The 14,402-nt window shown below is 37.0% G+C and overlaps 1 protein-coding gene across 6 annotated transcripts in view; it reads right to left on the minus strand.

Moving 5' to 3' along the window:
- ctnna2 (catenin (cadherin-associated protein), alpha 2) overlaps positions 1–14,402 on the minus strand; it is a 338,033-nt gene that overhangs the window by 203,429 nt on the left and 120,202 nt on the right. The window lies entirely within an intron of this gene.

A 14,402-nucleotide genomic window follows, 5' to 3' on the forward strand; every position in this document is an offset into this window, starting at 1 on the left:
GTTCATGTCAAACAACACATGTAGGAAAGAGGAAACAGAAAAAAAATTAGTACTTTAGCAAAACAGGTCAATATTCTCAGCACTTAAGAGTGTCTTACACAACAAAATTAAAAGGATCAATTCAGAATTTCCACTACTGCCTTCACAAATCTAGTTTGATTTGTTGCCCATATACTATGTAAAAATGTGTTACAGGCTTTAAATCCTGTTATACATTACTGTGTATATCTAATTCGCTATGGTACACTATTCTGGTTAACAGTAGAATAAGCAATAAAATGAATGGCACAAGATTATCAAAATCTTGTGCCATTTACCACTGCATAAAAATTGCAGTCTTTTAAGATCAAAGCTTGATATGCCTACATGTGCCAGAACAAGATGTCTTCAATGGGTTTTCATTATGATTCAATTTATTGACTGCAAATGAGAAGACATTTAAAGGTATAAGCACTAATGTGGAAGCAGGGTGCATCTTCCTACGTCATTACTGTGACTAAAGATTTTGCAATTCATGTGATATTTCCCAGATGAAGGAAAACAAGGGGGAGGAGGAAGGAAAAGAAAAAGGGACACAATGCTGTATTAACACCACCAATTAAGAAAAATATCATCCCTCATTGTTCCATAGACATCTCTGACTCCCCAGCTAATGTCTGGGGAAGAATGAGTAGTTATACATCCGGTTCCTTTAATACAGTGTTATTCATGATTGCTGATGACAGGTATTCACGTCTCCACTGTGCGCAACATAGAAGGCTGTGTAATACCCGGTGACTGTAGACAGCTCCCTCCACTGAACTGCTATGGTCCCCTTTTGCCTTCTCACACCGCTCTCATTACAAAACACAATAAATTCTAACTTTAATGCTGGGAATGCATCTGGGTTCACATGATCTCTGAGCTGCTGCCATCAATGAATCGAGTGATGTGATTGCTTTTTTTATAATTAAAAAGTCAAAATGCACACACATTTTTTTGAGAAGAGGGTCATAATTTCAATACCTTTTAAGTGCTGACAAGAGACAGGTGGGGCAACAGCTGTGGCCTTTTTTTTTTTTTTTAGTGCAAAGCCTATTAGGAGTACTGTTCTCTGTCCTGTGATTCCAGATTCCAACTTTGCCTAGTTATATAAGGGAATGTCTGAATAAAACTGTTTCTTATTTAATTCAGTAAAACTGTCCAATCAAACCATGCATCTATTCATTAATCCACCCATTGTTAGCTTCTGGAGACTCATTTGAAAATGGAAAAAGTGGCAAACTTTTTCAGCAGCAGGGTGCTGATTAAAACAGAAGACATGACTTTGTCAAGCAGATAATGACAAACTCTCCATGCTTAATATCACCATTTTTGGATGGTCTAATAACGAGTACTGATTTTAGAAGCAATGACCTGACCTGGAATAAGAAAATGAGTGTAATCAAGGATGACAAAAGAGACAAAAACGCATAAATAATGACAAACTGCAGGGAAAGAAATTAAAGGGGACCGAGTAAAGATCAATTTTCTCAGTATATGTGTATGCGTGTGTGTGTGTGTGTGAGAGAGAGAGAGAGAAGGGTGGCTGGGGTGATGTAAATATGTCCATGTCATGTTTATGTAGAGTCCTTTTATGAAAGGAAAGTGCCTACGAAAAATATTATGATCTGAAGAACATGGAAACAAACTAAGTTCACCACTGCTATTAAAAAAAGTCCTTTTAGAAAAATCAAACTATGAAAGAAAGAAAAATGTTCAGCCTATACAATAAAAGAGGCAAAACAAACATCACACCAATGAAATTTAATAGCTTATGGGCTTTACGCCTACTGCAAGACCTACGCATATGTGATCTTAAGGGGAAAAAATCATAGATCGTAGAGATCCCTGAGCAGACGGAGCACAGATTGTCTCTACTGATGCTGTTTAAATTGTTATTCGTACCTTAGAACACTGGGCATCAGTGTTTTCACAGCATTTCTGGAGTATTAAGCAGCCCATGCATCAATTAACATAATAATTGGAAGGAAAGAGGAAAGATGTGAGATACTGTTCAAAAGCTAAAGAGCCATTTTGGCCAGGCCTCTGCAGCTCCAAATGAGGGTGGATCATTTGTAACAGAGCCAGATCATCTGGTTATGATCCAGTTATCATCACACTGCTACAGTGAGCACAATTGAGATGTCTCAGTTTATCAGTTATATATTGCATCTGCACTGCGCAGTCATGCTATCCCCCTTTACTCATACACACTAGTAGACAGCAAAGCATAATCAAATAAAATGATATATGGCTTTGCGTGGGATGAGATGGGATGAACCAAGCAAATCAAATTAGGAAGTGTTAGGTATCTTTAAAATACCTCTCCCACTACTTTTTTTCCCTACATTCACATACATGTTCCTGTCAAACATCCATCACTCCAAGCTTGGCCTTAAGCTCAATATGGAGAATCAATAAGTCTCATATCACAGCTACTTAGTTTTTGTTTGCTTTTAATATAGAGATTTGTTTTGAATTTTGTTGATATGTCTGAATGTTTCAAGTTTGCAGGATCCCCCAGATCATTACACTTCAAGCACGAGTGATCAGTTATCATGCTTCTATTTCTGGTGTTGCCCATCAATTATTATATTTATTACTGGATTTATCATGTTTTAATTATTTGGAAAATGCAATTTCACTGTCTTTTATTCCCTCATTTTCATCCTTAATTTCAGTCACATAATTTCAATCATCTTCTAATAAGTTCTAAATTGCAATAACAAATACGATATTAGTATGAAACTTCAGGCCACCCGAATTGGGTTGAATGTTGATGTTATGTTGCATAAATGTTGATATTTAACATATGAGCTCAGTAGTAGCATTCAGTAAATGGTAAATGGACTGCACATATGCCATGCAAGGTGCTGGCCTGACCACAAGGAGCAACTTGGGGTTCAGTGTCTTGCTCAAGGACACTTTGACGCACGGATGGGAAGAGCCGGGGATCGACCCGCCAACCCTGCGGTTTGTGGGCAACCTGTTCTGCCTCCTGAGCCACAGTCGGACCTGCCTATAGTCTATAAATGTAATTTCTAGAGGACAGGGTTTCATAATTTAGATTTACTGCTGGAGAGTTTGAATATATATGATGTATGACTGTTTCAAAAGCATATCTGAATCAAAGTTCGAATTAAAAAATTATGGACCCCCCCCACACACACACACACACACACACACAAATAGACACACACATGCATGTACACACATACTCATAATAAAAGCACACACGAAATCAAATTCTGAACTCAGAGCAGCTTCACAAAGCAACAGCGTCAGTACTCAAAGCCAAAAGAGTATAAGCAGAGTTAAAGCTCCTCTGCCTGTCTGCGATGACAGTTCTGCCAGAAAGAAGAGGACATGACAGCCAGAACACAGACTTTATGAAGGCTGTGGTAATTCCACTCCCACTTTACCCACAGCTACTCCTGACATTTAAGCTTTTAGCTCAGATGTCACACAACAGCATCTAAAATTTAGCAGGTAGGTGTGAAGCAAACAACAACACCATGTAAGGGAAAATACAACACCAGAGAAAAAGACGACAATCTTCTAATTACAGTGTAACATCATCTGATCAACCAAATCATTGAAAATTGTCCACTTTGTGTTTGTCTACCATCTTGTAAAAATGTTATAGACCAATTATTATGGTAAAAAAAATGCTAAAATAAGGTAAATTATATAAAATTAGAATAGGGATTTGGATAACAATGACCACCTGACAGCATATGCAGCATGTGTTAGGGGTGTATGAAATAGCACAAGCAGTTCATTTAGCTCTAAACAAGCAAGATTATATTTAAAGCTAATGCTATGCATGCTTGCAAATACCATCAGCAAGAAATGAGTGAAGATTATGCATTTTTAAAGCAACCAGCAACCTGAACATTACAATATTTTTCAGTGAAATTGAAAACTATGATATGCATTGAATTTTTAACAGTTTAGTGATTCTAAGTGGGAGCATGAGATCAGTCTCACATCTCATCTCAGATTAAACAACGTTATTAAACAATGCACATCATAATTTTGATTTACTGTTTTAGCTGTGTCCATATTTCATGATAAATCACTTTTTGAAGGTGTCTCTAGAGAGCCCTCAGTTAGGATGTCAGATGCTGTATAGACAGGCACTGTAATAGGAAGGTGCGATTTATGGATGCATGTCCTACAGACAAACAACCCATGGGACTTGGACGGTACAACCTCAGGACTCTGTATTATTTTTAAAGAATACCTATGTTTGATGTTAAGAGGGGGAAAAAAAAGGCAGCTGGAAGTTTGTTCAAGCAGATGTCAATTGGTCAAAGGTGAGAGGGTGGCAAGCAGAGTGTGATTATTTACTCCTGGCTGTTTACCCGTGACAGAGTGATTCAAGCGGAGGGGTTAATAACTTGGCGTGACCTCAGATCAACACTGACAGACCACTCTCAGTCTCTCTTACCCCACCGCTTTATACTTTACTGTCCTTTCAAAAAAAAAAAAAAAAACAGTGATTAGATCATGGCTTGGCAATTCAAGTGGGTTTCTCATAAAAATGGGGCCAAAACATCCCAATTCAAATTTAATGATCTAATATCATGTCCATGTGTCGTATTCATATTAGGGTTGGAGCCAAATCTGAATACAGTAATCGAAAAAGCACAAGCGATGGGTTTTTAATGAATATTTATTTCATACAAATATTTTAAAATTATTTGTTTTTGGGAAGAAAAAGAAACAAGCAAGGTAGCAAGGTTACATCGCTGCCTCCGTCTCTCTCCTCTGCTGTCTTTAATAACCTAAAATTAGAAGTTTCATAAAAAAACAAAAACAGGATTGCTATGCCTATTTCCACTTTTATTCGAATACAAATACAAATACAAATAATTTTGCTGTCTCAACAAATACAGATACAAATACAAAAACTGGGCTCTCTGCACATCCCTAGTTCATATAATTGCCTATGTTCAAATGACAGTTATATTTTTCATTCATTAAATTTTTATGATCAATCTGTTTTGTCCCCCAAGATGGAAACAGCAGATGGATAATTTGGGGCATAATAGATATCTAATAGCTTTAAACTGAAAGTTGTCACTAGTGAGTAGAAGGAGATAACACAGTAGTGGCTTTAATACAATCAAAAGTTACTTCCAGGTAAGATGAAGGATATACAGTGTTGGCTCAAATACAAGATATTTTTAATGGAATTTACAGGTACTGGGGGTCATCTTATTTTTAACTAGACATTTAGCTATTCATAATCGATGTTCTCTTTGAAAGGAGCAAGTACCAGCTCTTGTTTTAAAGAGTGAACCTGTTACTTTAAGAGACAATGCGTTATAGGTAGTTTGTAGCCTTAATGTTGCTATGCTGCAGAGTGTCTACTTTTCTGTCTATGGTGCATCTGATGCAGTTAGTCAGCACCAAATTGTTTAGTTATCCCGGTTTAACCTAAAGGATTTCTTTGCTGACTCAAGTTATTTGTTTTGCTGCCATAGAGAAAATAAATTCTTAACGAGTGGAAACCACAATCCGACGGCTTTCAGTAAAGAACCGACCAAATAGGAGACTTCCAAGAACTTGACAGTAGTGAGATAGTAGAGTGTATGAGTACGTGACTGAAAAACAAAATGAAGGAATGCCTATTACCAGAGCCGTCATTCAGCTGACAGCTTTGGAAGTCGTGAAACAGGTGAATCCGCACGTTAATGTGGATTTTCTTTGAGATAGTACATTACTCTGTGATTAAGCCAATTTAAAAATGTAAATATCTTTGTCAGTGTGTTTTTACTGCCTATATTTTTATTTAAATATGACAGTGCATTTAAAATATTGTGAGACAAGAGGGTAAGACAACATTTCTTTTTCCTGTGCCAGTGCTGCATTTAAGCACTGATATATTACATCATTATTTTTGCTTGTATTTCATTTCACAGTCAGTGCATTTACATGCACTTAAGTAACCGGGTTACAGTCAGCTTTCTCCAGTACAAAGATTTCTTCACTGTCATGTCTATGAGAAACATGGTTACCATGATCGGGGTAGGGGATTATGAAAAACCTAGTTTTCTCCTGGAGAACAGGGATTTCTTGGCCTTGTATATGGGTTTCTAAACAGCTCTTTACAAGTACCCATGTGTATGAGAGCAACTTCACACAGGGAAAGTAACAGCGCAGTTATACTCTAATTCCACAGAGTGATTCAATCCATGGTCCAGCTCATACCTCATTCACACCGACACAGTGATGTGGGTCAAGCCTGTGTCAGGGATCTATCTGTATGTATGAATCGACCCAACAGCCGACCCATTGTCTCCACCAGAGTTGGACTTGGGTCAGATGCTGCCCAGCTTCTGTGAACTGGTGTTGCTACCAGGAATGGAAATTCACTGATACCGCTGTTTAAATATCACTTAATCGACCCACTGAAAGAAGAGAGGGAAAAAAAGAGGAGCGAGAGAGAGAGAAATAGAAAGTGCACACATGGGCAATCAACACAAACATTAAGTGTGTCCCAATGTCTTACTTGCTATGAGGGGATTAAGTCTGACCTGCAGACAAGATACCCATCCAGCTGTTTCTGTTTTTCTGTTCATTACACAAAAAGAGAACAAATGTACCCTCTTCCTGACATTTTTAACGGTACTAATCCCCACCAAGAGTTTTCAATCCCAACTCTGTTGCATTAATTTTACAATAGCACAAAAATACAATTTGATAAAATCTCAAGTATACATGTACATTTAGGTACAAGTTAATTTATGAATATACCAATATAACAATTCGAATATGCCTAGATCTTGAGTTGAATCTTGAACTAGCAGGGAACATACGGTACTGCCAATCTGTCTCACAGCTGATGCTGTCATTGTCTCCATGTTCTAAATAAACAACAGAACAATGTCAAGTTTATACTTTGACATGTAATTATACTCCCACATCCATCTAGTATAAGATCATGTCTTGGCTCGAAAGCAGTTGCACATAGCAATTGTAATGACTTTAGTTAGTAGTGGCATACAAACATACAATAAAAATCACATGCACCCCTTTTATTTGTGTTAAGTTTGTCTTTGTCACTTTGATATACATTCCTCACTTCACACGCACATATCAAATTACAGTTCTTAACATTATTAAGGCAGACTGCACAGGATCGGATGGGTCATTGTGTGCAATAATATTATCCAGAGCTGATTGTATGAATGAGTGCGTTTATTGTCGGTTGATTACATCCCTGTAACCATCGCACTGCAGCAGGATCACTATGTGTGTGCTGCCTCTGACTATGGGGATGTGTTGCATGTTTCAAAAGCATTGAATTATACATGCCTTGTCAGTACATTACATTAACTCTTGCAACCACTGACTAAAAGACAACCTGTAAAATACTTAAATACATTTTTTTCTTTATTTTACTTGTAAACATTTTCTAGTGCTACAAAGCCAGTAACTGCAAATATGAGTAGAGCTAGACATGGACTATTGTTTTTTTGGAAAACATTCAAATATTACATAAATTCAACACCTGTTTTGGCTGGTGCTGTATCTTGTCCTGTCCCTTACTGAACCTCCAGCTCAAAAAGGTGTTTCCTTGAGAAGGATGTCTGGTCTCTCTTCTCCATTTTTTGAGCCATTTTTGTCATATGCCACTGTGAGTGGCACAGCTGTTTGACATGAGCAATGCAACTGAGCCAACCCTCTCTCCTGGGAATGATGTCTATACAATACTACAAATACATTTTGTTAGAAATATAATACTGCCTGCATTACATTTTTTTATCAGTATAACAAGGAAATTGCCTTAATAAACATATCCACTAGTCACAATATTTTCATACTAAATGTACTGTATCTGTTAAATGTTCGCTGACAAAACATTTCAGTTGTTTTTCCATCATAGTCTGCTCTTCCAATAAAACATCTGTAGCAACAAGCCAACAAACCATGAATAAACCATTTTTACAATTATGTTTGGGCACTGACGGGATTTGGTTAGGTAGGGAAAAGATAATGGTCATATTGTACTTGAACCACAAGACTGATCCTACAGATTGTATGTCACTTCACCCAACTCTTTTTCACATACAAATGATAAGTACACTTTACGGGATTCTATTGTCCATGTGGAAATAGTCAAGCACTCTGTAGTGGTATCAGAATTAAATTCAGCACCTGCAACTTGGCTCATACTTTGACGATCTTACCAGCTGAAATATTTTTTCTTACCTGCAGTTGTTTTAAGCTCTGCACCTACACTTAAAGCTGCCTCCACTATAAACCTTTACTAATTCTGTACAAGCAGTTTCCTGAGAAGTTTTCAACTGTGTGAACCATTTGAATGGTTGATATGACAGACAGACAGACAGAGCATGTTGCGGTTTATCTCCTGCTAGTTGATGTGAAAGAGAAACAGCCTGTATTTGTATTGTTTTTGCTTACTTGCATGCAACAGTAATTACAATGAAAATAGTAGAACATGATTGATTTGTTATTTCAGCATTTCCCCTATCTGCTCTCTGTATGTATCACTAATTTTGTCAACTTGGAACTTCCATAAGCCTAGATGGCTCTGGTTGCTTCTTAACTCTTGCTGATTTCCCTTTCATATCAGAGTTTATAATTAGTGTTTCATATGCATTGCAAACCATAGATGGGACTTGTCAGTAAAACAAAGCATTGCCTAACGAATTCCCTTGGATGTACAAGGAACCAAAAGAGTTCAGTTGTCAGACGTGTTTACTAATATCAACTAGAGAAGCCTTCCAAAACCAGTAAATAGGCAAAGAATGTATAAGAGATAAAAAATAACTAACTTTCCTCATTGTTCCGATTTGTTTATTTTAAAACTGCTACACAGCATCACTCATTTCTTTTAATAGATAAAAAAATATATTTTTCCAAATGCCCAGGGGAAGCCTCCACATTCTGCTTTAATGAGTGTCGCATTTATTGATGGAATATTGTTTAACTGTGCATGCTTTCCACAATTAAGGGTGAGATTTATTTATTCCACCCCAGAGCGAATAAGCACAATTTTAATTTAAGAAATAACAAAAATGCTTCATTTCACAATTGCTTGCATTTGATGCCTCATACTGCTAATGAAGCTAGCACTGCAATTAATGAGATAAGCAAAAGAGACTTTTGATGAGGCTTGCATGTGTGACTGTGTCCAAAGGCCACGTGCGGACACAGGCTATCTCTGAGAAGGCTACAGCCTTGAGGTGAGTAATCACCCACAGGGAGTTTCTATGAGAACGGCCGTCTTAAAGCCATTAATTAGATCTCCTCTCTCACTGCACTAACCCCGAGGTAGGTCACAAGAACTGCAGCTTCTCCCTAACCCTCTGTATTTCCCTCTCCCTTTGGCCCTTGATTCACCCTCTCCTTCCACTTGTCTTGCTCCTCTGGCCTCCTATCTCTCTCACTCTCTTCTCGCTTTGCCTGTTTATCCATAGTCCTTGTTTGGCTGCAGGCTCTCTGGGTTGCCCAAGACTCTGCTCTATTCTCAGTGACAAGTCCTAGTGGCTATTACAGCAAAATAGAGAAGTGAGCTTCAGGATCACGCACTGAATAAAAAAAAAAAATGTTGCTCACGATAACAATAATGCACTCAAGTGTGATGATATGAACCCTCTTTGAATGAAACTTAAGGCACAACTGTAAACCTTTTATTGTGGATATTCAATGCAGACTTAATGATTATTAGACAATAATACAAACGGAATAATAAAAGCACAATCTGAAAATGGTATACTTTAAGTATTGTATTATCTCTTATGTAAAAATAAATGTTAAGAAGTTAGATGTGTTACTGAAACAATCTCATGGGATGAACAAAATAACAGCAATACCTCAAAATATGTGGCCAGACAGCACAACATTCCTGCTAAAAATGATCACTATATATTATTTTTGTGAAGCTTTTTAGTGACTGTTCAGTATCTGCTTTAAATTGTGTTTATCTGCAACTATTTTTACTTGGCAAATGTTTTTTGAGCAACACTTTAATGCTGCCTATATATGATTTTTCTTCATCTTGTCAAACAGAATGCTTCACTTTTACAGTTTCTGTGCATGGAAACTGTGTGGTTAAGGTGAGCCAACTAAAACCTATTTGTTAAGATTAGTGAAAGATCAGGATTATGCTTATAAAATATCAACACAGACAACTTGTATGATACTGGATGCAAACCTGAGCCACAGGTATTGAAAGTAAACACTGTATACTGTATATACTGTATGCCCATCCAACATCTTGACCATTGCACCCTTACTTTATGCTGTACTATGTGAATTTTGCACTACTTCCTAAATAATGAATAATACACCCACGACCACTGCTAATCACTGAGCCACATTGCCACAGAAGAAACAATTTCTGTGTATCTCTAATATAGATTGATTTTACACAGTATTTATTATATTCTTCTTCTATTGTTTTTTTCATGTAATGACATATAAAAGTGAAACACACACACATACTGTACAGTATGTATATATGTAAATACTTGATTTGTGAGCTTTCCTTTATAATTGACTAATCTGTCTTACAAGGTAAAAGGTTCATATGTAAAATATAGAACTATCATATCTAAATAAACATACAGAGCAAACTTGTCCCCTTATACGGTTCACTTAATCCTATCTTCTCCATATGCACTGTAACTTCGGAGCTGCATGCCTACAGGGCAGAATAATTTATGTCCCACTGCCTGAGCTGTGGCATGTTCGTATCACTGAAACAGCTTGTTGCATGGGCACAGAGAGAGAAAAGAGAAAAAGGCATGATAACAGTATTAAGTGAGGAAACTGGATTTATATGCTATGTTAACCAAGAGAGCTCTTTTTGGGATTTTTGTAATTATTGTAATTTAAGTGTGACTCTTCTGTAGGTGTGTTCTGAATAAAATGCAAAGATAAATTGCCCTCCATTTGCAAGGCTCCCATTAAACTGTTCACTAAGGCTTGTGAAAAAGCTCTACAAAAGGATGGACTGGAAGGCATTTAGTCTACTGCGTTTCATATTTTAGTAAAAGATAAGCACTGTGCACTAGCTGAAAACATCCTGCACAGTAAGCCTAATTTAACTTCTTGAACTTTAACTTTTTAAGATGGTATCAAGCACGATACATATGCATAGTCACGGTCACATTTTCACCCTTAATTTTAATGAGTTTTTTTTTCAGTTTTTCCCAGGATTTGATGGTCTTTCTTTGTTTGTGACTAATATGCTTGTAGTGACTGGAAACAGTACTGTTGAGTAGGTTACATGTTCAGAAGTTATGCTGAACACTTCACTCATAAAATAAAGAGTCAAGCTCTTATACTGGAACTGTTTGCCCTAAAGAAATGGGAAAAAACACATAAAACCCACGGCTATCATTACCTTCTGCTGCTACCACTAACCTTAAACCACTCGATACCATTTAGTGCTATTGAATTCATCACTCAAGTTTTGTACTACACTCACTGTTGTGAATAACATGAAAAGGTTGGATGCCATTTATGGAATCTCAAAGACACCCGCATAACTGAGCTTTCATTGATAAGACATTGCCCTCCAAGTTGCCAACATATTTTACATACTTTGTTGAATTCAAAGCTGTAAAGATGACACCGGTTCACAACATAGGTTAGCTTTAAAAGTTCTTCATACTCTTTCCCTGAAGCGGGAAAGACTGGCCTCCCATACTATGTCACTGATATTTTTATTATATTGTTTAATCAGTGTGTCTCTGTGTGTTTGACTATTGTCTTAGTTCTGATCTTGTGTATATTGTAAATAATTTGTTCTCAGGTCTCTCTTGGAAAAGAGAGCAAAAGATCTTACAAACTCACTGAATAAAAACAATAACTAACTAAAGTATTGCTGTATTGTGAGGATTTTTTTTTTTATTTTTTTTTTACATTTTTAGTTACAATTTAAGAGTTTTTTCACATACTTCACTAGATGAGATGTCCGAAACTCTGAGACCACACTTGTCAGGACTTTTCAGTCATGCCTAGTGGGGTAAACAATCTTCCACTGCTCCAATATAGCCATTTAGATTACAAATTATTTAGCTGGCATATGAAACACCTGCTTTGTATTTTTGTCAGTCTGTAATCATCTGTCTTGGCATCTGCACTGTATATATACTGCAGTCTGTACTGTGAATAGAATCAATCACTGACAGACATTAAGACTTTTCCTGTCACATAAAGAAACAGTTGCTTCATGCAATTATTCAGTTGACTGACATTCATCCACTGATATGTTTTAAATGCATACTTTTTTTTTATTTTGGCAAGATTCTCTCATAAATGCATATTTACAAGTCAAATCATACTGTATGTAAAGCAAAACCGTCACAACAAGAAATGTCAACATAACATATAAACTGTCAGCTATGTTACTTTATTTTTCATGCACTAGGAGCCATGTTAAAAGAGGCAAGAAAACACAAGTTGTATGCTTATGCTGTGTTAAATAAGATCCACTAGCACTCTCCTGCCTCCTCTACATCCTGCACTGATCCATCTCCACTACATGAAGAAAAATGTACAAAGTGATTGTAAGACAAAGTATGACAAAGAGAAATTTTCAATTTCCTGAAGGTACAAAATACAGCACCGATACACTTGAAGCATCAATGTGAAAAAGACAACTGACCTTGTTCTTTATTTGTACTAACAGATACAGTACAAGAAACAAAGAAGTCTGCTCAAAGGTTTTTTTTTTAACTCAATAAAGCAAATCATCTTATTGATGACCTTCTCTCTATGCTTTTTTCACTTTATTGATGTTAGCTGAATCATCACAGTTCCTCCATGAATAGGCGTTTTCAACTGAGAAGCAAAGTTTCTTCCATTGGAAAAAAAAAACTTTTATGAACTTTTCAAATATGCAGGTATATTATAAAGGGTTAGAGGTGACTACTTACTGAGCTGCCATGGTTTTGATTTTTTCCTTACTGTACAAATTAGCAAAGCCATTCAAACCGTCAGAATGTTAAATGAAAGTTAAACCTCAGATGTTATGAAATGATTGGTTCCTAAATACCGTATTGGCCTGAATATAAGACGCCCCCCCCCCCCCCCCCCCCCCCCCCCCCCCACACCTTTCAAACACCTGTTTTTGGAAAAATACTTTTTGAATATAACTTGCATCATAGCATAGTTACATAGTCACACACTCTCCTACCAGTCTCTTGGAAGCGGTCAAAAATTATTTTCTCCAGCAGTTAGCATTTATAAGACAGCCTGTTTGTCTTTTTGAGCTCCTTATCATCTGTGACAGTGGTATTTGGCAGCTTGACATATTCCATTTCTGCAATAGAGATGCCGGAAGACACTTTGGACTCATTTTCACTCCTCATAAATGTATTTCCTCCGTGGCAGAAAAACACGTTACACAAGCCTTCAGAAACTCCTGCAGATTAAACTGGTCTAACAAAATACTTTTAGTGCTGATTGACTCTAACACACTAACTATACACAGACTTTAAGACACTCGCTAGCCTAGCAACATTAAGGCTACAAACAACCCATAATGCAACACTCTGTGTAGGAGTCATTTTTACACCAGTATTTTATCCATTCAAAAAGAATATCTGATGTTGTGAATATGTAATTGTCTGGACCCCAAATATAAGACAATCCCACTTTTTCAGACGTATTTACAGGAAAAAAAAACATCGGATCACTGGATCAATACGGTAAACTTTTCAAATGCATTTATTCCTGTAGTAGTCTATTCTTTATAGCCTCTATATTTTAAATGTCTATCTTTATCGTTTATATCTCTAAATGTCTTAGCACGTCATTTGGCACGACATTCTTTATGTCAAGCCTGAGAGAATAACTAATGTCCCATCACTTGAGCCGCTCACTCAGCAGTGAAGCAGCGATTAGCTTGACTCTGGTGGGTGTGACGTGGGCGTGACGTGATTGCGTTACCGCAGTAATGCGGAAAACCCGACAGCTGTAGTGTGAACCAGTGCATAACATGATTGTTGATTGCATAACATGATGTAGATTGCCAGGTGTCACTGATAAGGGGGATAGTTAGCCAAAAACACAAAAATACTAGGAAAGTGGAGTGCATATGCACACAATCAAAGCTCAGTAGAAACTCAAATCTGACAACGTACAGTATACAGCACAGACCTTAATGTTTTACTGATACATGTCAGTCAGTGCTGCCTGTAGCAGAGCTCTGTTCTGTATGAGATCAACCATTGCAGAATAAGTGCGAGAGCAGTTACAGCTCACTGTGTGAGGGGAATACATCATTGTGACAGAGAGAAATTGACCAAAAATATCTCACAGAAAGGCCTTCCCTCTGAAATAAGTTATGCCACTTTCACCACTTCTTTCTATAAAGATATTGAGAGGACGGG

This window comes from Thunnus maccoyii, chromosome 2 (genome assembly GCF_910596095.1).
Source record: "Thunnus maccoyii chromosome 2, fThuMac1.1, whole genome shotgun sequence".
Taxonomy (NCBI): domain Eukaryota; kingdom Metazoa; phylum Chordata; class Actinopteri; order Scombriformes; family Scombridae; genus Thunnus; species Thunnus maccoyii.